Below are 25480 nucleotides of genomic sequence, written 5' to 3'. Positions count from 1 at the left end.
CTGAACCCAAAGTGAGAGCTACGCAGAGCAGGCAGCAGACAGGTTGAAATTAAACAGGTTTTATTCACAGAATGAATACCAAGTTACTATAATGCCATCACTCGCCAGAAACTCATAACCGGAGAGGGACGGGGGGAGGCAGGCTCCCGGAGGGGCGGCAGTAGAGGGGGGAATGCGCCGGTGCTCACGGCGATCCGCGGCCAGGTCCTGCAACTCATCTCATTCATGCAGATCATCTGCAGCGGCCCTGACAGATCAGACTGCAGGCAGGAAGATACTGAACCGGAGGCAATTACAAAGACTAATGCTGTAAAAAAATAAATAATCATTCATCACAATCATGATTTTTAGCTTCTAACCACTATAAGAGAACAACTGACCATGGCCTTTACAATTTAAAAATGCGCTCCCCTCTTAAAAGACATAGCGCACTTACGTGTGCTGTTTTCTCTTTATTTTCTCTCTGCTGTTTGGACTAATCTGAAATGAGGACACTTTACATTACTCTTTCAAATAAGTAAATTTTGCTCTCACACTTGTCTGATCACTCAGCATCATGTACCGTAGTCTGCGCTGTGAGGCGTTCAGGGAACATCGGTAAATATTAAACATCTCTGAAACATTAGAAAAGTATCGATATCGAACTTTTTGACCAAAAAGTATCGATATTGTATCGAATCCAAAAAAAATGGTATCGACCCATCCCTAGTCTGTACTGTGTGCTCTGCTCCCGGTATACACATGCGGCTGGTACTGAGAGCAACCCAGGTTGCAGGGAAAATGTGGACTGGATTTCAGTTATGTGAGCATGCTCTATATGAACAAGTGGAATGGATTGGATGACGATGCACTGACTCGGACTCTCTACCCTCCCCTATGAAGTGAAGGGAAACTAAGCTTTATGATCATATTTAAATTAATAATGGCTGGTTATGTGATTATTTATTTAAACTCATATTCTGGCCAAATAATATTGAATTAAAAAAAATAAATAAATGAACATAAAATTATTTAGGGTGGGGCTTAAGAATATTTTAGGGGGGCTGAAGCCCCCCCTCAAATAGGCCTAATGATGCCACTGGACAAAATCAATCACTTTCATCTTGGACTCCTCTGAAATGAGGACATGTTATCTTACTCTTTTAAATAAGTAAATTTAAGTAAATTTTGCTCTCACACCTGTATGATCACTCAGCCACTAGGCAGCATCTATCTACCTTCGTCTGTGAGGCATTCAGGGAACATCGATAAATGTCTCTCGATAAGCAAATGTTCAGCTCTTGAGGTGTTTCACTTGTAACCAGGTGGGACCAGGTGGGTGCGATGAACTTACAATGTCTATCATTCTTTATTACCAAAGACAATAACGTAAGATCGTATTTGACATTACTAAAGTAACTGTGCAAAAAAAAAAATCTTAAAAATCTACTACTGCAAAAGTTAGTCTGGAGTATCGATATCAATATCGATATAGGCGATACTGGCCCTGTATTTACATGGTATCAGATCGATACCAAATCTTGCAGTATGTTACGCCACTAGTGCTAGTGCTGAGCTACAGGGCAAGTCTGGGCACGTCAGGACAGTGAGGGACATCTACGTGGATCATGTTACTGACCAAGGGTAGATCTGAATTATTTTTATTTTTATTTTATTTTTTATTTTGGGCCTCAAATACTTTTACTCACACAGACAGTTACAAATAAAAAATTTAATTAAATAAAATTAAATAGAATTTTAAAAAATCCAACTTTGACAAAAGGTCACTTTGGGCATCAAGGGGCAAAAGGGGCAGGTGCTTCAGCCCCCTCCACTCCCCTCCTCTGCACGTGCCTGCTCCTTCCCCCTTCCCTTCGAAATGCCCCAGTGGGCCGGCCCTGCCTCCCGGACGAAGACCTGGAGTCATTCCTGGCCACAGCTGCACCGTTCTTCTCTGGGCACCATCAGCACTGGCGTGTGCTCAACCCCCTGTTTCCCCATTAGGAAGTGCTGGCCTTAGTTTGACTGTTGTTGTTATTCTTAAAATAAAGTCTGTTTGATTAGATCTGTCCATCGACTCCCCTTGGTGATCCCACTTTGGGTTCGAACCGCCACATTCCATGACAGAATAACTCAACTAGTGACTTTGAGGAGATAAATTATCTTCTTAATAATTAGGGTCCAAGCACTGACGGTGCTGAGGACAGGCGGTGCAAGGGTACCGACTGTCCAAGGCATCTAGGACCCTATTGTGCCTAGGACCCTATTGAAACCCTAGGGTTTATTTATTAGGGTCCGAGCACCGACGGTGCCGAGGACAGGCGGTGCAAGGGCAGTTAAAACCTTTGGGAATCAAAGCAATCTTCAAATGCACTGGAGGCGCCTATCAACATCACAACATAGCACTTTTGTTATAATGATATAACTGTGATGATCAACAGGGTGACTGATATCACGGTTGGCATTATTGTTCAATTTTAAATGCCAGCAGTTAAAAATGAAAGGACAGAAAGAGGCACTCCTTGGGAATCACTAATCTGATATTTTGTTTAGGGGCACATACCCGTTGTCTGGGCCAAGAAATACATAGTCTGCTTTAGATGCTTATTCCTGGGGATGTTTCACGAAGCAGGTTTAGTGAAAACTCTGAGTTTGTTAACCCTGAAATGAGGGAAACTCAGAGTTTTCTGTTTCACAAAGCGAGGTAACTCAACCCTGAGACAGAGGGGTAACTCTAGAGTGTTTCACAAAGAGGGGTAACTTAAACTCTTGGTCAGTTACCGCAGTAACAGACTCTATGTCACGTTTCAGAGACGGAACTCGAGCAGAGAACCACGCTACCGAGGCAGAAACAGGGTTTGACAAGGTTTTATTGATGGACAGGTGGGGTGGAGGTGAGGTGGGGGGCCAGGAGTGGGTCCAGAGGGAAGTGGAGGAGTAAGTCCGGGTCGGGACCTCCGGGCCTGGGGACCAGCGGTCGTTGGTGGTTCCAGGGGGAGCAGAGTGTGGCGGATGGTCAGCGGCAGGACACCTGGCGGATGGAGGTCGGCAGGGGGAGAGGAAGCCGAGGGTGGAGAGCTGCCAGAGGAGGGAAGAAGCCTGCATTGGTGGTCCGGGAGCGTAGAAGCGGCAGATGGAGCTCGGAGGTGGCAGATGGATCTGGGAGTGCAGGAGGGGAACCACGGAGGGGGAACCAGGAGGGACACGGTGCTGGCTGGGGTCCAAGGCGGGGTGCAGGGAGGCAGACAAGGCAGGAGGGGATCCGGGCAGCTGAGTCTTCTAGAGACGACAGCAGAAACAGTGTTATAGTCTTTCTCACAAACGCAGAGAAACTAGAGTGGCTAGAGAGCGACTGACTGGGTAGACAAGTCTGACAATCTGAGTGCGGGAGGATGAACCGGTCTTTTATTGCAGGCGTGTGTGATCAGCGAGACGAGCCGCAGCTGCCCGGAGTTTGAGGAGGGAGTAATTAACAAGTGGAGGCAGCCGTGGAGAGGGAGAGAAGGGAGAGAGAGGAGGGAGAAAGATGGGAATAAGGAAATTGGATGCCAGGTGGGACGGGGGATGGGGAGGAGGCCCTGACACTCTATGACTCTAAGCTGGTCGCCAGCAGGTTTATCTCAGAAAACCTCAAGTTTCTCTCTGTCTCCGCCCTCTTTCAGCCACACACGCTGTTTGATTTCCTCATTCATTCAGTCAGTCAGCGGGCGAGCTTTGGCGTAGAACAGCTTTTATTAACGATCCAGTGGATAAAGGAGCAGCATGACTGCACAGATAATTAAATATTCGTCCGTAGATTGTTATCAGACCGAGCATAAATGTTCTTGCATTTCCGGACAATTATCTGTTTGAGCGGTACCATTTCATAATCGTTTCAGAAGACTTCAGTAACACAACTGTATGCAGGACGTTCAGAAAAGTGTTCCTGGCCCTGAAACGGCTTTTACTCATCATTGTGGTTTTCCCTGGACAAAAACCTGTCAGAGCATCAAGGAGGAGTTCCACAGGATTGCAGGGGAATGATGTAGAGATCTATTAAATTCATTTTAAATTATATTCTGTTAATGATATTGTGCTGAAACCTCAGACTGGGATTAGTCAATTTAATTAGGGTCCGAGCACCGAGGGTGCCGAGGACAGGTGGTGCAAGGGCACCGACTGTCCAAGGCACCAGCGGTGCCGAGGACCCTATTGAAACCCTAGGGTTTATTATTATTATTATTATTAGGGTCTGAGCACCGAGGGTGCCGAGGACAGGCAGTGCAAGGGCACAGACTGTCCAAGGCACCAGCGGTGCCGAGGACCCTATTGAAACCCTAGGGTTTATTATTATTAGGGTCCGAGCACCGAGGGTGCGAAGGACAGGCGGTGCAAGGGCACCGACTGTCCAAGGCACCAGCGGTGCCAAGGACCCTATTGAAACCCTAGGGTTTCTTTTTTTTTTTTTTTTCTCCCGGAAAGTAAATTGGCTTTTTGGTGGCCTTATCATACTCCAAAACGCGTGAAATTTGGCATGCACATCAGGACTGGCGAAAAATTTGATATTTCATGGGAGTTGCGCATGCGCGTGGCAAAATGGCTCTATAGCGCCACCTGCAAACTTGAAAAAGTAGTCATTAGGCCAACTGCCACAATGTTTCATGTACAGCTACAATATTTGGTGGGCATATGCAGAACATCAGGACACACCAAAAAGTCAATCACAGCCACGCCCTAAACCCAACAGGAAGTCGGCCATCTTGAATTTGCTATAAATTTGTCAAACTTAATATCTCCCAGGGGGTACGTCTGAGAGAACTGAAATTTGGCCAGGACATGCACCAGACCTTCCTGATGAAAAGTTATCATCAACTCGGCCAGAAGCCAAAAGGTGTAGCCATGGCGGAGCCTCAAAATACTGATCCTTCGCCATGAAAAAGGAAGTGGTGTCTAATTCTTCTCAGCATGCTCCAATGTGCTTGAAACTTTACATGTATGATGACAGTCCTGTCCTGATTTCATCCACATAGGGATATTCATTGACAGTCATAGCGCCACCTTGTGGTTTCAGGAAATAGACATTGTTTACACTTTCATGCCCTATTCTTACCCAGTTGATCATATTCACCTCAAATGCGGTGACAACAGGCTGAACACATTGATGATGCATCCCAGTGAAAATGGTGACTTGTCATCAAAGGGCGTGTCTGTGGCGGCCAAACGAATTTCGATGTTTCGCCATGAAAATTGAACGATTCATATCTCAGCTGAACAAGATCCTATCTGCCCCAAACTTCACATGATGGACACCAGGTCCAGTCTGAACCCATCCACACTCATAAATTCTGAAAAAGTCATAGCGCCACCTGTTGGTAATAGTAAGATTAAGGCCTTATATTTTCAGGTACAATGGCCCCAAACTTGGTGATATCATGCTGGAAATTTGTTAGTGGAGTCTTCACCTCTTGATAATCCCACACTGTGAATGGTGTGACATTTCATGCAACGCTGTTGCCGTAGCAACCAAATATCGCCATGAAAAACAAAGTCCTTTCTGACAGGTTAGGAATACTCCAATGATCACAAAAATTACCACACACATCACCATTGACCCAAGGAACAACACTGTATGCATCTCGGCACTGCACATGCTATAGCGCCTCCTACAGTATTTTTAACAAACAGGCCCCCCAGCACGTTTCACCTACATCCATGAAATTTGGGAGGCTTATAGAGCACATCAGGACGCACAAAAAAGCCTCTTGGAGCCATGCCCTAAATCCAACAGGAAGTTGGCCATCTTGGATTAATTGTGAGATTTTTGATGATTTTTCTCATTTTTGAGAGTTAATACTTCCTAGGGGATAATTCCAGGAGACCTGAAATTTTGTCAGTCCACACAGCAGGACTTGGTGATGAAAAGTTATCAAAAGTTTAACCAGAAGCCAAATGGTGTGGACATGGCGACCATCAGAGTTTTGATGCTTGGCCATGAAACAACAGCTGCTGTATGACCAGAGCCGTCACTTGGTTTTAAGGACGGGGGGGCTAAGCCCCAAGGAGATCCACCCCGGAGATGCACAGGATGTGCATAACTATCCTCTGCATGGTCCAATGTGCCTCAGACTTTACACGTATAATCACACTCCAATCCTGATCACATCCATAGGCCAACATATACTCTCAGTCGTGGCGCCACCTGTTGGATGGACAGGAAATGCTTTATAAGTAGCCTGTACATGTTCCAATCGGCCTGAAACTTTACATGACTGATCAGAGTCCAACCCTCGTCACATCCACTGTTTGAAATACAGTCTCAGTCGCAGGGCCACCTGGTGGATGGACAGGAAATGCTCTATAACTGCTGTGAACATGCTCCAATCTGGCTGAAATTTTACATGTATGATCAGACTCTGGTCCAGATGCGAATCAGAGGCTGACATACACTCTCAGTCACAGCGCCACCTGGTGGACGTGCGTGGATTCGCCGACCAGCGTGGATGCGAGGACCCGTCCATCGCTGCTTGCAGCTTTAATTTCTTTTAGGATTTCTCAGTGTGATTGGCTGCATAGATGCACACACATCCCCATCACAGCTCCCTCACATCATGAATAGGAAGTCCATTCACAGCATAAATGTGCAGGTAGGCTGCAGGTAGACTGACTACAGTTTCTAAATGTTAAAGACTGCATCATAGTTCAACATCTGTCATTCTCTGCACTGTCAGATCATATGTGATGCTGCATACATCATTTCTAATGTGGAGGCCAAGCGGCCTGGGTCTCTTCATGACTCCAGGATTTATGGAGAGTCTAACCTGAGCAACAGACTGCAGCGTGGTCAGCAGCCTAAAGATTTTCACAATATAATTCACTTGTCTCCCTCCTTTAATATACTCTAATGTATCCACTATACATTACATTGGAAGCTGAGGAACCATCCTGCTGCTGTCCAGCCATGCTCTGTTAAAAAGGAAGAGAATGTGAAATACTTCAGTGTAGGCTAAATATCACACTCTATATTCCACCCAAAATGTGAATGGGAAGAGAACTATCAGTAACATACCTCTATATGCCTTTCTGGATCAACCTCTGTAAAGGCAGCAGACACAGTTTCATCCTCTTCATCCTAGATCAGTGATATGTTTCAGTACACTTAAACTACCACTTGGATAAATCTTTGGAGTATTGCCTACTTACAGTTATAAGGTCTGTTGTGGTGTGAAGGGGCCAAAAGACAAAAAAAGACACAAAAGAGAACTTATATATATATATATATATATATATATATATATATATATATATAGCAGAAGTCTGTGTTAGTTTAAATAGGCTTAATTATTTAACAGAACATGATATGGATGCAGACATTTAGGCTATGTGTGGATAAAACAACTGCACAGTCAAACAGCCACTTAATATTTAGGCTACTTCAAAATGTAAAACAGGATCAACATGAAGTACCTCCATGAGATTATGCTGAGGTCTTACCTGTTTGAACAATGTTTTTATATTTCATCTTAAGCTGCTGCCACGTGTGCTTCTCCCCCGCAGGATTTCACCTTAATATTCTACCATCCAGACAGTTTTTCCCTGTAATATTATTATGATTACAAAGGACTACATTTAAACTTACACATTGACACGGGCAGCAATGTTCTCCACGCCGTCTCCCTCTCTTTTGCAGCTGCAGCGGTGTTGCACTTCTTTCTAAAAACGTGTTCAAACTCGCCATATGAGTGCGTTAAAAATTTCCAGTTCAAAAACGCAAACCTTCGTTTCCCTGTTGCCATGGTGACTCATCGAATCAGGGCTCCATTGATGCTGTCTTTTCAGAGTTGTGGTGCACGTGCTTAACTCGGAGTGAAACTACTTCGAGTTGATTAAACCAACTCAAATCAGCCGTTGTGAAACCAAAAACTCAGTTTCCTATCTCAGAGTAGATCAACTCAGAGTTGAGGATTAAACTCTTCGTCAAACAGGCCCCTGAGGTGATTGTCACCAGCCAACTGTTGCAACTGGTGTTGCAGAGCAAACATTCCTCAGCAGCACAGGAGTAAAATGCGTCGAGGTCTGTAAAAACCTGACGAGATCCTATAAAACATGTGACGCAAAAAAATACTACAACAATCCACATTTTCCACCACACAAGGTGGTTGGTCATCCAGAAAAATGAACTTGACAATTTTCTCTGTTATATTTTGGCGTTGGAGCGAGTTTTGTACTTTTCAACGATGGCTGCCGCGGTTCACTTTTTGTTTTTCACTCGCCTGTAAAAAGTCTCCGTACTGCTTTCCATGATGCTTCTGCAGATGCTTTATTAAGTTCGTTGTGTTAAAATGTCTGGTTTTGCTGCCACCCCTTGAGACACTCATTTTGCAAACGTTGCACTCAGCTATTTTACTTTTCTCCTCCGTTCGCACAGTAATTCCACACAGCAGACATGACCACAGCTCTGCAGCCGGCTTCTGTTCACTCTCTGCTCACGTGACGAAAACACGGGCACATGGCAACCATGGCAACAGCTCGTCTGTGTTACGGCATGTCGTGAAAAGCGAAGAGGAGGATATATGAGATAGATTGGGCTTATGGATCGGATCGAACGAGTTCTAATAAAAAACTCTGATGCTCGATCCAGTCATTTTGGCCTGGATCTAACTCGATATCGATCCAGTGGATCGAACCATCCCTACTCTAAATTGCCTGTAGGTGTGAATGTGAGTGTGATTGTTTGTCTGTATATGTAGCCCTGTGACAGACTGGCGACCTGTCCAGGGTGTCCCCTGCCTTCACCCGAGTCAGCTGGGATAGGCTCCAGCACCCCCCGCGACCCTAGTGAGGATAAAGCGGTGTATAGAAAATGGATGGATGGTGTAATATAGGAAGCAACTTACCAGCCATTTCCTCAAATTTTGTAGGTCTAAAATTGTGTGACAGACATTCCCTTAGGCGGTGCCAAATGGAAAATTCGCAACTACTGCCAAACTTATCTTGCAGAAGCAGACAAGTAGACTGAAATGCCCCAGGTGAGGTCCCACCTTTAAATATCATCTCTCCTCGTTCACAGCGCCTGCGACTTATTAACGCCCCCACTCACTTCTCAACCTATCACTGACCTTCGACACTTGGCCCCTTGTTGTCAATCAGTACCTTTTCAATCAGGCTTTTAACTGACCTTTTAAGCCTTCTTAAATTCTTATCATTACTTATTTATTATCTTATGTATTTTACTGTTTTCACTTTCCATGCTTTACTTATATATTTACTTATTTATTTATTCTATTTTATTTTATTTCTTTTAACTCCAGTGTTTCCTCAGGGGGGTCCTCCACATTGGGGGCTGTGTCTAGTCTGCTGCTGGGGGTGTTGTCCACAGGTCCCCTCGGCTCGGCTGTTTGGGGGGCTCCCCACCTTGGTGTGGGTTCCCCCTGTCTGTCGGAGTCGGGGGGGTCTGGGTGTCGGCGCCTCTGGCGGGCATGGCCTGGAGCTCCTCCCAGTGTGGACGGCCCAATGGAGGCGTTTTCCACAATCATCAGTGTCATGCCATGTCTCCCTACAGCCAGTGGTGAGTGGTTGTGCGCGTGCGTGCGCGCGTGTGTGTGGCGTCAGAATCGTGTCAAAAAGCGTACGCAGCTATCAACTGAACGTGTCACACGCGCACGTACTTTGACGCCTGTGCGCCTGACGCGTAATGCAGTTTCCCCATTGACTTATAATGGCCTCCCGTTCACGCGTGCGTTCCCGTGTGACCATTGTTGCGCACCGGCAATCACACTACGCGGAGCGGTCACGCGTAAAATTCATGCGTTTTTTTTACAAACGCACGCATTAACGCTCACATGAAGATAATAGAACATTTCGGTCACGCGCTCACACGTACGCGGAAATGACGTGCGCGAACTCTGTCACGCGTAACAAGAAGCTGCGTGCGTATCAAGCAGCGTGTACACGCCTGTCTGTCACTGTTTGACAAATACTTTTACGCGCTCACAAATGCGTGCGGTCGCAATTTCTGATTGTACACAATAGTTGTTGATCTATGGCGTCAGAATCGTGTCAAAAAGCGTGCGCAGCTATCAACTGAACGTGTCACACGCGCGCGTACTTTGACGCCTGTGCGCCTGACGCGTAATGCAGTTTCCCCATTGACTTATAATGGCCTCCCGTTCACGCGTGCGTTCCCGTGTGACCATTGCTGCGCACCGGCAATCACACTACGCGGAGCGGTCACGCGTAAAATTCATGCGTTTTTTTTACAAACGCATGCATTAACGCTCACATGAAGATAATAGAACATTTCGGTCACGCGCTCACACGTACGCGGAAATGACGTGCGCGAACTCTGTCACGCGTAACAAGAAGCTGCGTGCGTATCAAGCAGCGTGTACACGCCTGTCTGTCACTGTTTGACAAATACTTTTACGCGCTCACACACGCGTGCGGTCGCAATTTCTGATTGTACACAATAGTTGTTGATCTGCACCGTGCGCAGCATAACGCGTAACATGAGCGCGTCGTGTAGTTGTTCGGTTCCAGCTGATGGCGCTATTGTTCCAAAACATGGGGAAAAACTTACCCAGTTTTTATTATTATTTAAATTAGGTTCTCAGGCTTCACAGCCCCGAGCCACTAGGCTGCAGTTCTTCTGACGTTTATTATTATTCCATAATTCATTTAGCTTAGCTACTTAGCCTCAAATACGTTTGCATCCATTACATAGTGGTTAAACTTCTTTTCCTTTCGGCTTTTCCCTTCAGGGGTCGCCACAGCGAATCAATTGCCTCCATCTAACCCTGTCTGCTGCATCCTCTTCTCTCACACCAACTACCTTCATGTTCTCTTTAACCACATCCATAAACCTCCTCTTTGGTCTTCCTCTAGGCCTCCTGCCTGGCAGTGGGAAACTCACCATCCTTCTACCAATATATTCACTCTCTCTCCTCTGGACATGTCCGAACCATCTCAGTCTGGGCTCTCTGACTTTATCTCCAAAGCCTCTAACATGTGCTGTCCCTCTGATGTACTCATTCCTGATCCTATCCATCCTGGTCACTCCCAAAGAGAACCTCAGCATCTTCAGTTCTGCTACCTCCAGCTCTGCCTCCTGTCTTTTCCTCAGGGACACTGTCTACAGACCAAACAACATGGCTGGTCTCACCACAGTTTTGTAGACCTTTCCTTTCATTTTAGCTGAAACTCTTCTATCACACCTGACACTTTTCTCCAGCCGTTCCAGCCTGCACGTACACGCTTCTTCACCTCTTTTCCACACTCTCCATTGCTCTGGACTGTTGACCCTAAGTATTTAAAATCCTCCACCTTCTTGATCTCTTCTCCCTGTAACCTCACTCTTCCACTTGGGTCCCTCTCATTCACACACAGATACTCCGTCTTGCTGCGGCTAACCTACATAGCGGTTAAACAAACGCAATAAATTGATGATAGTATCTATATTTACCTTTATAGATGATCTTAATTACGAGACAGAGGTCAGCTGTTGTCTGGGAACATCCGTGACCATGCTACTGGTGGGACACAACTGTACCGGATTTCAGCTGAAAGCTGCTGTTCTGTGCAAACTGTCATGAGACATTTTTATTGTGATATACCCTTCACTGCTGTTAGCTTTTGTTTTAATAAATTGTTTGAGATGAGGAAATCACTATTGCATGTTTCTACTTAAATGCCTTGCTTTCATGATTTAATATCACCATAGCATTAATTTTTACAATTTCCATAAATGTCACCTGAAAGTTGAGTAACTTTTTGTGAGCAGTGTATGTAGACATGTAATGTAAGCACACTTCAATAATATATCTGCTGCAGTAGTGCAGTTTATCTAGCTTGGTGTGACATATGTTGTAAGATACAACATACTGGTATGTTGCTGATATGTTTCAGATTGAAATCTGCTTGAAAAGCTCAACTGATTATCTGTCAAAATGTGTGTACGTAGAAGTGTGCACTTAACACTGAATAAAATCTCTGTAGATTATAGACAAAACATGCATCTTTCATCACAAATATATTTGTATTCACCCAAAGTGCAAGAGTAAAATACCAGTGTACTTAAATAGCTAAGAAGGAAAAGAATTTATAAAAAAATATGTTTACTCTTTCTAAAAAAGGCAGGAATAGTGGACAATGCAGTTTATTTCTGTGACAGTCACTCCAGCACCAACACCATGCGTCCCAACACTCCAGCCAAGGTGTTTGAATTTTCATCCGTCCTCTGGATGTTCTGGAGCAGGGCAGTGGTCAGGTCTCGGTGTCTTCAGATCTGTTCCAAGAACCATTCCTCTGACGTCTGCCAGATACTGCAGCAGATCCACAGTAGTATCCTGGTTCCTTTATCCTGCATAAAAGCACCCAAGCAGCATTAGTTGTCAGTAATTATTTTCTATATTCATGAACACAGTTAACTTATTACCTCCGCCAGGAGGTTATGTAATCATCGGAGTTTGTTTGTCTGTTTGTCTGTTAACAGCATAACTCAAAAAGTTATGGACGGATTTTGGCGGCCATCTCTCAATTGTACAGAGTCCTTCAAAAAAATCCTGGATCCAGACGGTGATCCAGGTCATCTCCAAAATCTAATCGATTGTTACTTTTGCTCTTCTGGACATTCTGTAAAAAATTTGGTGAAAATCCGTTCATGACTTTTTGAGTTATGCTGTTAATAGACAGACAGACAGATGGCCTGGCGGAGGTTTGCGCTCTCCGAGTGCTTTTCTAGTTATTTCTGTTGTAGAAGTGTGTATGTGTGTGTGTGTGGCTGTGTGACTGTCTGTGTGTGTGTGTGTGTTGATAGGGAGTATGATGGGAGTTGAGTTGGGAGGGATGTGGGGCATTGTCTTTTTATTGTTTGTTTTTAACTTGTTAAGCACTTAGTGCTACTTTATGTAAGAAAAGTGATATAGAAATAAACTTTGATTGATTGATTGATTGATTGATTGATTAAAATAAATGTTGTACGTTGTGATTTTAGGATGGGCCAAAAGATAACATATTGATCATGTTGATGTCTGCATAGTCTAAACAAATCTTACTTGATTTTTTTTATTGTAAATGTATGGTGTTTATTAATTAAATCAAAATCTTACTTGATTTGGTCTGTAGCGAGGAGGACAGCATGAAGGAGCTGCAGGACGGAACCAGTAAGCTGCAGAGTAGTGATCCTGGTAACTGGACCTCATCATCCTAGGCCGACAACTAAATAAAATTAACAAGAAATGTTGTTGATAGCATCTGTAATTTAAAACCATTTTCTCCATTAATTATTAATTTGTCCGTACGATGTTAGAAAATGTTACAAAAAATGCCTGTAATAATTTCCAGCAGTGCTAAATGCCTTGATATATTTGAGCAACAACTAAAAACCATCAAAGAAATCTGTGTATAAATAATGAATGCATTGAATTTTCACATCTGCAAAGCTGGAAAATCACAGAACAATCAGCATTTTACCTTGAAATTATAAAAATAGCTGCACATTACCAGTATTCCTCACTTCATTGTGTTAATTTGATCTTTTGAATAAGTTTTAGACTCGTATTAATAATGTTAAACAGTTTATTGGTTCTTCAAGGGAAATTTCAATGATTATCATATAGTTCAGCAATATGATTAATGGGCCATTGTGTAACAACGTGGGAGGTTCTGAATACAGATCTGGTAATGAAATATTGCTGCTGTTTCTCAGGTTTTATAAGATGGTTTTCATAGCTTTCTAGCTTAGCAGTGGCTAACTGGTTAGCAAATAGTCGACCTCTGATCCTGTGTTCGGACCACGTTAGCTGGCGTAGCATTCATAATATTGATGTGTGTAGCCTGTACATGCTGCATATCATTAAATTAAGTGATAGAAGGGCTAGATATCAGAAGATTAGGATACGGCTCTAGGAGAGAGAGGAGGCACAGACAGTGAATTTATGTTTAGTTTTAGCACCATATATTGTAATTATTTTAGTTAGTGGACACCAAACAATAAACAACAATAACAATTAGACAGTGAAAGAAAATATGAATGGCCATTCAGTGTAAATATATAAAAATAGAAAAGTTCTTAATCACCATATGTACAATTCGCAAGTTTCAATATTCCAATACATGAAAGAAAATAATGCGGAATGCACAGTTCATACGCAAGTATTCACTGGTTTAGTTCAAACAGTTCGTAAGGGAAAGGAACCGGAAAGTTCCTTTTGGGTTCCAGAGAGTTCATGTACAAAGGGGATTCAGTTCAATTCGCACAGTTCAGGGGCCTCATTTATAAAACATTGCACACCAGCTGGAAGATTGCACAGGTGGATCCACCTCACATTCCGCCCACAACACACCCACATTTTACCATGAATGGTCAATGCAAAGTAACTCATGAATGTATCTGTATATAAATAAGCTGCGGGATCCACGGCATTTCACGCAGCGCCGGCCGGCAGTCTTTTCACTGCTGTGCGTCAGGATGAATGAATCATGTGTGACCCAGGCCACCCTGCCACTAAATTTGTTATGATCATGTCCGATGTACAAATAATTTGCACACTGATTGAATGTGCATTTTTTCGGTTCACATAGAGAAATTCATCTTCACTCGGGAGTTGTGGTGTGAAGCATGTGTGCCTGCGTGCCTGTACAGGGCTGATTAATGGTTGGATGCTCATCCCATTCGGCCGCATGTGGATAAATAAACAAAATTCTTTACTTTTTTTTGCCTTTTTACTGTGATAGTTGCAGTGAAGAGTGACAGGAAATGGGGAGAAGAGTCTGGGGAAGACATGCATAAAAGTGCCGCGGACAGGAACCGAACCCGAGCCACTGCGTCGGAGACCACCCCTACAAATGGATGAGCCATACAGGCGCCGGGTGATCAGTAAACAAAATTATTTAATAAAGATCACCGCACCGGCCCCAGATACCGGCCCTTCGGTCAAACGACCGAATGAAATAATGTTCAATCCGCTCCTGTTAATATACACACGTGGACAAAATTGTTGGTACCCCTCAGTCAAAGAAGGAAAAACCCACAATTCTCACTGAAATCACTTGAAACTCACAAAAGTAACAATAAATAAAAATTTATTGAAAATTAAATAATCAAAATCAGCCATCACTTTTGAATTGTTGATTAACATAATTATTTAAAAAAAACAAACTAATGAAATAGGGCTGGACAAAAATGATGGTACCCATAACTTAATATTTTGTTGCACAACCTTTTGAGGCAATCACTGCAATTAAACGATTTCTGTATTTGTCAATGAGCGTTCTGCAGCTGTCAACAGGTATTTTGGCCCACTCCTCATGAGCAAACAGCTCCAGTTGTCTCAGGTTTGATGGGTGTCTTCTCCAAATGGCATGTTTCAGCTCCTTCCACATATGTTCAATGGGATTCAGATCTGGGCTCATAGAAGGCCACTTTAGAATAGTCCAACGCTTTTCTCTCAGCCATTCTTGGGTGTTTTTGGCTGTGTGTTTTGGATCGTTGTCCTGTTGGAAGACCCATGACCTGCGACTGAGACCAAGCTTTCTGACACTAGGCAGCACATTTCTCTCCAGAATGCCTTGATAGTCTTCAGATTTCATCGTACCTTGCACACTTTCAAGACACCCTGTGCCAGATGCAGCAAAGCAGCCCCAAAACATTACTGAGCCTCCTCCATGTTTCACCGTAGGGACAGTGTTCTTTTCTTCGTATGCTTGGTTTTTGAGTCTATGAACATAGAGTTGATGTGCCTTACCAAAAAGCTCCAGTTTGGTCTCCAGTTTGGTTTGTCCCAAAGGACATTCTCCCAGAAGCTTTGTGGCTTGTCAACATGCATTTTTGCAAATTCCAGTCTGGCTTTTTTATGAGTTTTTTTCAGCAGTGGTGTCCTCCTTGGTCGTCTCCCATGAAGTCCACTTTGGCTCAAACAACGACGAATGGTGCGATCTGACACTGATGTACCTTGGCCTTGGAGTTCACCTTTAATTTCTTTGGAGGTTGCTCTGGGCTCTTTGGATACAATTCGAACGATCCGTCTCTTCAATTTGTCATCAATTTTCCTGTTGTGGCCACGTCCAGGGAGGTTGGCTACTGTCCCGTGGGTCTTGAACTTCTGAATAATATGAGCCACTGTTGTCACAGGAACTTAAAGCTGTTTAGAGATGGTCTTATAGCCTTTACCTTTAAGATGTTTGTCTATAATTTTTTTTCGGATGTCCTGGGACAATTCTCTCCTTCGCTTTCTGTTGTCCATGTTCAGTGTGGTACACACCTTTTCACCAAACAGCAGGGTGACTACTTGTCTCCCTTTAAATAGGCAGACTGACTGATTATGAGTTTGGAAACACCTGTGATGTCAATTAAATGACACACCTGAGTTAATCATGTCACTCTGGTCAAATAGTTTTCAACCTTTTATAGAGGTACCATCATTTTTGTCCAGGCCTGTTTCATTAGTTTGTTTTTTTAAATAATTATGTTAATCAACAATTCAAAAGTAATGGCTGTTTTTGATTATTTAATTTTCAATAAATTTTTATTTATTGTTACTTTTGTGAGTTTCAAGTGATTTCAGTGAGAATTGTGGGTTTTTCCTTCTTTAACTGAGGGGTACCAACAATTTTGTCCACGCGTGTATGAACATAGTTCTGCAAATACAGTCGTCAGCCGAATGGCGCACTATATGAACATCTACAACAATGAGGGTTTATGATTATCCGGCTCTACAAGTCTAATATGTGATGACAATAAAAGTTTGAGATCAATCTGGTTTCAATTCGCCACTTCATCCTCCGGCACTGCCGTTCCCTCTGTCTCCAAAATGTGCTTAAGCAAGCATCAAAGTTGGCGCACCGGTGCGCACATTCTCACGCCAAGTTTTTTTTAGAAAACACAACGAACACAGCGTACGTCACTTTCTACGCAAAGTTTGTGATTTACGCCTTGTTTTGTGCGTAAAGAAGCATCAAGAATCAAGGTTGGTGCACCGGTGCGCACATTCTCACACCAAGTTTGTTTTTATAAATCACAACCTTTGCGTAGAAAGTGGCGTACGCCACTTTCTAGCCCTGTTTTGTGCGTACGCAAGCTTTATAAATGAGGCCCTAGTTCATTTGCACAGTTGGAGTGACAGTTCATACGACCCGCAATAATTTTTAGTCTCCAGAGGGAAGCGTGAGAGTGAGTAAGGGGATGTGTGGATGAGGTAGGGTCGCAGACTAAAGTGCGAGTGCGTGAGTGTGCAAAAGGGTGGCTACGAGAGCCTCCTACCAGCCCAGACAGAGCAGGCTGGGGGTTCCTGGCAGGAATCTCCAGTAGAGTTGAGTTGAGATGATTCTTCCTTGGGCTAGAAGCCTTTCCTTAGCTCGCCATCAAACAAAAACCTGGCCTGTACAAAACAGGACCAACTAAGTAAATCAATGTGTACACAAATCAAAATTCATTCTAAATAAACACTAATTGTACTATAAATATTCAGAAAGTAATCAATTCATCACAAATAATGTATGAACCAAATAGACATGTCAAATTCAATTATCAAAAAGTAATATGTGCAATAATGTGCTATATTAAAGTGCTAGAGTTGTGCAAAATTAGCAATAGCAGCATTAAATTCATTTACTAATAAGGTCAGTGTGTTTATCAATGACCTAATAAAGGTGCATATGCATCAACACATGTAATCTTATTAGTAAATGAAGACCCCTTAAGACCATGCACCTCCGTGTGCATGTTACACAATATGGACTGGTAATTCTAAATTAAAGTTTGCTGCAGGGGTAGTATTAAATGCCTCACCATAGGCGTCTGCCAGACTGTGGAAAAGCGTCTGAACGACCGAAATAAGAGGATTACCTCGAGTGGAATAGCCAAAACGCTGAGGTGGCCGACGTTGTCTTAAAGAACGACGAATGATTTCAGACTCAACCACAGGTTGACTAGGACTCTCAGAGTCGTCATGAACATCCGACTGTGTAACGGAAGTGTCGGTTGACTCTGGGGATGTCTCTGCTTGGCCACTATTTTCCGTTTCCCCATCCATACCATCCATTTCAGGTACAGTAGGAAGGATTTCAGATGAGTCATCAGATTCAGGTAAATGTTCTTGATTTCCTTCCACAACAAAGTGACAACAGCAGAGGACTCCTCAGGATCAGGCAAGTGTTGTTCCATAGGTTCGGTAAGTGTGGAAATTGGGGTGTCATCGGATGTTGATAAGTACGAATGACTGGCTGGACTTGGAGCTAAAGGTGCTTTAGAGATTGGTTTTTCAAATGTAAAGGTTTCTGGAAGGGGATTTGCAAAGACAGACAAATCATGATCATTCTCTTCATCCTCCAAGTTCTCAGTCTGGGCAGCAGCTTTTCGCTGACTCCGAGTCACTGGCCTTCGAAGAGGCGTACTTTCAGGTTGACAGTAAGTATCAGTTGGCAGAAACCCACAAGGAAGTAGAAGATCACGGTGGAGTGTTCGAGTTGGAGAGTCTTCATTCTTTTCCGGTCTCACTGTATATACTGGGAGTTCACCAGCACGGCTGAGAACAACATAGACTTCACGCTCCCATTTATCTTCTAATTTGTGTTTCCCACGTAGTCTTACATTGCGAACAAGAACACGATCACCGACTTCCAAACTAGATGGAATTATTCGTTGGTCAAATCTAGTTTTATTTCTCTCAGCGGATTTCTCTGAGTTCTTTGATGCCAGCTGAAAACTTTGTTCAAGCCTAGAGCGTAAATGCTCAATGTACTGTGAGTGTGACTTAGACTGACTTTCCCGTACTGGAAGCCCAAATGCGAGGTCAACAGGAAGACGAGGTGAGCGACCAAACATTAATTCGTACGGCGCAAATCCAGTCACATCACTCTTGGTACAGTTGTATGCATGACAAAGTGGCTTCACATACTGTTTCCACCGCTTCTTTTGCGTTGGGTCCAGAGTTCCGAGCATACTTAAGAGTGTTCGGTTGAACCGTTCTACGGGGTTCCCCTGTGGATGGTAGGGAGTAGTCCTCGTTTTCACCATGCCAGTAATTTCACAGAGTTCTTTTATGAGTTTTGACTCAAAATCAGGGCCTTGATCTGAATGAAGCCGCTCAGGGATGCCGTAATAAACTATAAAGTTCTCCCATAAACATCGCGCCACTGTTCGTGCTTTTTGATTAGGCGTTGGTAAGGCCACAGCAAATTTTGTGAAATGGTCTGTAAGGACGAGTATGTCTTTGGTGTTACTTTGGTCTGGTTCGAGAGACAGAAAGTCCATACAGATCAACTCAAGTGGGCGAGTGGTGATGATAGTAACCAAGGGTGCGGCTCTCTCAGGCGGGGATTTTCTCCTAACACACCGATTACAGGTTCTGATTTTATTCTCTACATCTGCTGACATGCATGGCCAAAAGAATCTTGAACGAATGAGGTCCAAGGTTCGTTCCACACCCAGATGTCCCATGTCGTTGTGGAAACTTTTCAACACAAGGGATCTCAGCTCTTCCGGCAAGACGAGCTGAAGAAGAACTTGGTCTCCCTCTTGTCTCTTCCTATACAAGACATCATCAAGCAACTCGAGGCGGTTCAGCTCCCGGAGCAATAAAGCAAGTTCTGGGAGCTCTTGTCTTACTGTGGGAGGTATTCGCTCCCCAGTCTCCAGCTGGTGGATGACTTCTCTAATTGATGGATCAGATCTTTGCTTTTCCTTGAGTTCTTGCTGAGACAAGGATGGAACGACAGGCAACCCATGATGACTTTCGTCAGAGTAACTCTGAGGAATGGCCCTGGCGGACATAGTCATGGACTCGACAAGCGTGATGGTGGGGAAATCAGCGGAGATAGTTGGAGGGCAGGTTCTCACAAGACAACTTTGACAAATGGCAGCAACAACCTCTGGTGAAACCTCGAATGTGGGTTCACTGCTATACTCAAGGGTGAGCTGACGGATGAGATCGCTGTTGGAGGAAGCATCAGAAGCAAGATTGTGTGGACGGCGTGACAATGCATCGGCGTCAAGGTTTTGCTTGCCAGCGCGGTACTGAAGGGTGAAAGTGTACGTGGAAAGAGCAGCGAGCCAACGATGACTAGCAGCGTCTAGTTTGGCGGAGGTGAGAATGTAAGTAAGGGGATTATTATCGGTAACCACAACAAAGTTGGCCCCATACAGATAGTCATGAAACTTTTCTGTTATACTCCACTTCAACGCCAAAAACTCCAGTTTATGTGCTGGATACCTCGATTCACTGATGGATAATCCACGACTGGCATATGCAATAACTCTAAATTGGCCGTCTTGCTCCTGATACAACGCTGCGCCAAGTCCTGTGGCGCTCGCATCCGTATGCAGAATATATGGCTTCTTTGGGTCAGCGAAACCCAGGACCGGTGCAGTGGTCAGCTGGTCAATCAGGGTCTCAAAGGCATGCTGACATTTGGGGGACCATCTCTCACCAAATGGCTGATATTTTGAGTCCTGAGACTTGATGTTCGACTTTTTCTGTCCAGACCTGCGAGGTGGTGTATAGCCCCTTGTCAAGTCATTCAGTGGCTTGGCTATGGCGGCGTATCCCCGGATAAACCTCCGGTAGTATCCGGCAAATCCTAGAAAGGATTTCAGCTCTCGCAGGGTTCGTGGAATTGGCCAGGTCTTTAAGGCCAAAATCTTCTCCGGATCGGTCTCCACTCCCCCCTCAGATACCACGTGGCCCAGGTAACGAACTGAGGTTTGGAAAAATTTACATTTCTCCGGGGACAGTTTAAGACCGTACTCCTTCAGACGGGTGAGTACTCGCAGCAGGCGCACCTCATGCTCTTCTAGTGTTCTAGAGAAGACAATTAGGTCGTCTAAAAACACAAGAACCTCTTTAAGATGGAGATCTGCCATGCACTTTTCCATAAGGCGTTGGAACGTAGACGGAGCATTGGTAACACCTTGCGGCATGCGATTGAACTCCCAAAACCCCAACGGGGTTACAAATGCAGTTTTCGCTTTGTCTGTTTCACTCATCTCAATCTGACAATAACCAGACTTCAAATCCAACACACTGAACCATCTTGAACCAGTCAGGGCCGAAAATGACTCCTCCAAATTAGGAAGGGCGTAGGCATCTTTAATGGTTTGGAGGTTCAGCTTCCGGTAGTCAATGCACAGGCGTATATCACCATTCTTTTTACGGACCACCACAATGGGCGAGGCGAACGGAGACTCCGACTCTCGGATTACTCCAGCTTCCAGAAGGTCTTGCAGGTGTTGTCTGACTGCCTCAATATCTTGTGGATGGATCGGCCGTGGACGATGTTTGAATGGTGTTTCGTCGTGCAATTTGATGTTGTGCTTGACTTTATCAGTTCTGCCGAAGTCGAGGTCGTGGTGGGAGAAGACTTCTGGAATCTCATTCAGTTTGTTTATAACTCTCTCTTTCCATTCTTTTGGAATGGGTGAATCTCCAAAATCAAATTTCAGTTCAGATAGATAAGCATTTGTTTTTAGCTTCTCTATATGAGTAGCGCACGCCATTGAAAGTGCAGAAATCTCATAAGTTACTTTTGTATCATCACTCACGAAAGTGTAGGGCAAAATGTCATGAAGCGCAACTACAGCGGAACCCGAATTGTACTCAACAATCCATTTACGATTAAACACTGACTCTGTTTCTTCAATAACTTGACTTTTTGAAATCGTTCCATATTTCCCCAAAAAGTGAATGACTTCATCATCTGCTTCTGTTTTAGTAACTCCTTCAATCAAAACTGAATTGGGTATTTTTATGCCATATTTCTCAAAAATGTCCATCTTAGGTTGTATATTTTTGTCCACAACCAAATCAAAAATAAGTACAATTCAATAAACTCTCTCTCCTGGCTAGCTCGCCACTAATTATGTAGGGGGGATTCAGTTCAATTCGCACAGTTCAGTTCATTTGCACAGTTGGAGTGACAGTTCATACGACCCGCAATAATTTTTAGTCTCCAGAGGGAAGCGTGAGAGTGAGTAAGGGGATGCGTGGATGAGGTAGGGTCGCAGACTAAAGTGCGAGTGCGTGAGTGTGCAAAAGGGTGGCTACGAGAGCCTCCTACCAGCCCAGACAGAGCAGGTTGGGGGTTCCTGGCAGGAATCTCCAGTAGAGTTGAGTTGAGATGATTCTTCCTTGGGCTAGAAGCCTTTCCTTAGCTCGCCATCAAACAAAAACCTGGCCTGTACAAAACAGGACCAACTAAGTAAATCAATGTGTACACAAATCAAAATTCATTCTAAATAAACACTAATTGTACTATAAATATTCAGAAAGTAATCAATTCATCACAAATAATGTATGAACCAAATAGACATGTCAAATTCAATTATCAAAAAGTAATATGTGCAATAATGTGCTATATTAAAGTGCTAGAGTTGTGCAAAATTAGCAATAGCAGCATTAAATTCATTTACTAATAAGGTCAGTGTGTTTATCAATGACCTAATAAAGGTGCATATGCATCAACACATGTAATATTTAAACCACACTCAAATAACAACCGGTAGCAGGTTCATTGGTTGAAGTACTGTTAGCTTTGAACGTACTTTAACCAGCAGAGTCACATAATGTTTGGCTAAAAACGCCACAAAATACACAAAATTACAGTAAATAATCAGCCCAATAAATGTGCTCAATCACTGGTTAGTCCACCAACATCTGCTTTAAAAGGTTTTGAGAAATATGTCATTGGATAATTGCAAACAACCCGAGGTAAACCACTGAAGCGGTGACCGCTACGTGCTAAATGCTAAGTGCTAAGTGCCAAGTTTAGACTCACCGCCTCCGGTTTTCTATCAATCGCAACGCTCTGTCGACACAGTCCGGCACTGGAAGTTGGCTCTATAAAGTTAGCAAGTAAGCATTTAACTTAGCATGTCATTAGTGCAGCATTTTGGACAAAATCGAATAAAAAAACCCACCTCGAGCAGCAAACAAACTGTCCTTCCTCCACTTACACAGGTGACTGACTGCCACCGGCACATAGCAACTACCGGCTTTATGGTCACATGACCAGAGCCAAGCACGTAACGTAACAAAGATCAGTACAGAGGCAAGAGCATACACTTCTACAACAGGCCGTGTTTGACACCTGTGTTACATGTGGATCTGTTGTAGCTGGCGTATTCATAGTCGGCTAACAGCAGGGTGTTTAAGAAATAAAACTTACTTATCAGGATCAGTACTGCGGCCTGCTTCAACTCCTGCTCAGCTGTTGCGTTCAGGGACCCGGTTGGAATCACGGAATGCAGCCGGAAAAAATTGGGGCTCTTTTTGGCCAAAAACTGCTGCATCCCGGCTGCCTTTTCTGGTTCTTGTAGTCATTTCTGAACTTTTTAGTTGTTGAGGAGTTAGTCAGGCTCCGTTCGTACAGCTGTAGCCATCTCCCTCTGGATTGTTTCGAACACTGGTGTGGTCCAAGAGGCTCCCTCTAACTTCCACTGAATTTCATATGAAGACTACAGTTCCAGGAAGCTTTGGGTCTCCTCCTCAGACCGTTGCTGCTTGGATTTTGCTTCTATATTTACCGGTTTTTAAAACACAAACACAGAACATTACTGCTGCTCGCTCGGCTGTTTAAAAACGGCGCTTCTGTGTTTCCGCTGTTGACGGTCGGACTGTAACCCCAGCCCCTGACGTACTGGGCTCTCACCTTGGGCCACCTCTGGCCCAGCAACGAGTTGGGGCCGGTGCGAGTCCCAGTTTTTGGAGCCCGGAGGCGGCCCACCGCCTGTCGAAAAACAAAAAACCGGAGCCGAATCGGCCACCGACTCCAACCTCGAACCGGAACTGCCTCGGTCGAAAAGGGGAGACTCTTCTTCGTCTTCTTCTTTTCCGCCAGTATGGCTCACTGCTGCCTCCCCTGGCTGACTAAAATGAAAAGGCCAACTACACGACACGCTCATGTGAGGCGGACTGGTACGCACGGTGCAGAAACGTTCTATTGTGTATGGCGACCGCACGCGTGTGTGAACGCGTAATAGTATTTGTCAAACAGTGACAGACAGGCGTGTACGCGCTGCTTCATATGCACGCAGCTTCTTGTTACGCGTGAAATACAATCTGCACACGACAACGCACGCACGCACGCACGCACGCACGCACGCACGCACGCACGCACGCATAAGAAAATAATCATGTGTGTACAGACATGTTGCTGCGAGTTGCTTTGATTGTTTTGACACGATTCTGACGCCATAGTGTGTGTGCGCGTGCATGTGTGTGTGTGTGTGTGTGTGTGTGTGTGTGTGTGTGCGCAGTTGTGCGCCTATATGGAGGGAGGGTGGGATGGGTCTTTTTGTTTTTAATGTTTTAATGTTGTACAGCACTTTGCGCTAAATTCTTTGTATGAAAAGTGCTCTATAAATAAAGTTTGATTGATTGAATAAGTCACTTTCACTGTTGACTGCTGTTCTCTGTTTTTCTTTTTGTTAATTTGAAGGGAACAAGTTTGTACTTTTATTTCTAAGTCACTAAAGTTTCTGTTTTTCATTATCTCTACAGTATTGGGGGCTGCACAGTGGAGTAGTGGTTAGCACTTTCGCCTTGCAGCAAGATGATCCTCGGTTCATATCCCAGGGTAGGCCTGGGATCTTTCTGCATGGAGTCTGCATGTTCTTCCTGTGCATGCGTGGGTTTTCTCTGGGTACTCTGGCTTCTACCCACAGTCCAAAAATATGCTGAGGTTAATTGGTTACTCTCAATTGCCCGTAGGTGTGAGTGTGATTGTTTGTCTGTATATGTAGCCCTGCGATGGACTGAGTCAGCTGGGATAGACTCCAGCTGCCCCTGGGACCCTAGTGAGGATAAAGCGGTGTATAGAGAATGGATGGATGGATTATCTCTATTGGAACACATGTTTTCTGTTTTGTTATGTATTTCTGTACTGAGTCAGATCCAGTCAACTTCAATCTGATTGATATTATCTCAAGTAAATGGGTATCTCAAGGAAACGCCTCTCTCTCTCTCTGTATGTATGTATATATATATGTATACATACATAATTTTCTTCCGCTTATCTGGGGCCAGGTCGCGGAGGCAGCAGGTGAAGCAGGTCATTCCAGACGTCCCTCCCCACAGCGACGCTTTCCAGCTTTTCCCGGGGGATCCCGAGGCGTTCCCAGGCCAGACAAGATATATAATCCCTCCAGCGAGTTCTGGGTCTACCCCGGGGTCTCCTCCCAGACGGACGTGCTCAGAAAACCTCCAAAGGAAGTCTCCCTGGAGGCATCCGAATCAGATGGCCAAACCACCTCAACTGGCTCCTTTCGATGCAAAGGAGCAGCGGCTCTACTCCGAGCTCCTCACCCTACCTCTAAGGCTGAGTCCAGCCACCCTACGGAGGAAGCTCATTTCGGCCACTTGTATCCGTGATCTTGTTCTTGCGGTCACTCCCCAGAGCTCATGACCATAAGTGAGGGTTGGAACGTAGACGGAGTGGTAAATGGAGAGCTTCGCTTTACGGCTCAGCTCCCTCTTCACCACGACGGTTCGGTACAACGCCCGCAATACTGCTGACACCGCACCAATCCGACTGT

General features: G+C 44.4%; 1 protein-coding gene across 3 annotated transcripts in view; it reads left to right on the top strand.

The window, feature by feature from the left end:
- Positions 1-25480, top strand: part of LOC110970730 (CLOCK-interacting pacemaker-like) — a 611892-nt gene that overhangs the window by 86576 nt on the left and 499836 nt on the right. The window contains exon 5 of one of the 3 annotated variants that reach the window (XR_007937137.1): positions 8668-8772. The exons of the other annotated variants lie outside the window; for them this stretch is intronic. The gene's annotated coding sequence lies outside the window, so the exon portion shown is untranslated. Of the gene's footprint in view, positions 1-8667; positions 8773-25480 lie in introns of those variants that run through there. 3 annotated transcript variants of the gene reach the window in all.

Source organism: Acanthochromis polyacanthus, chromosome 17 (assembly GCF_021347895.1).
Source record: "Acanthochromis polyacanthus isolate Apoly-LR-REF ecotype Palm Island chromosome 17, KAUST_Apoly_ChrSc, whole genome shotgun sequence".
NCBI lineage: Eukaryota > Metazoa > Chordata > Actinopteri > Pomacentridae > Acanthochromis > Acanthochromis polyacanthus.
The sequence above is the reverse complement of the archived record's forward strand: the minus strand, read 5'-3'. Positions and strand labels throughout refer to the sequence as shown.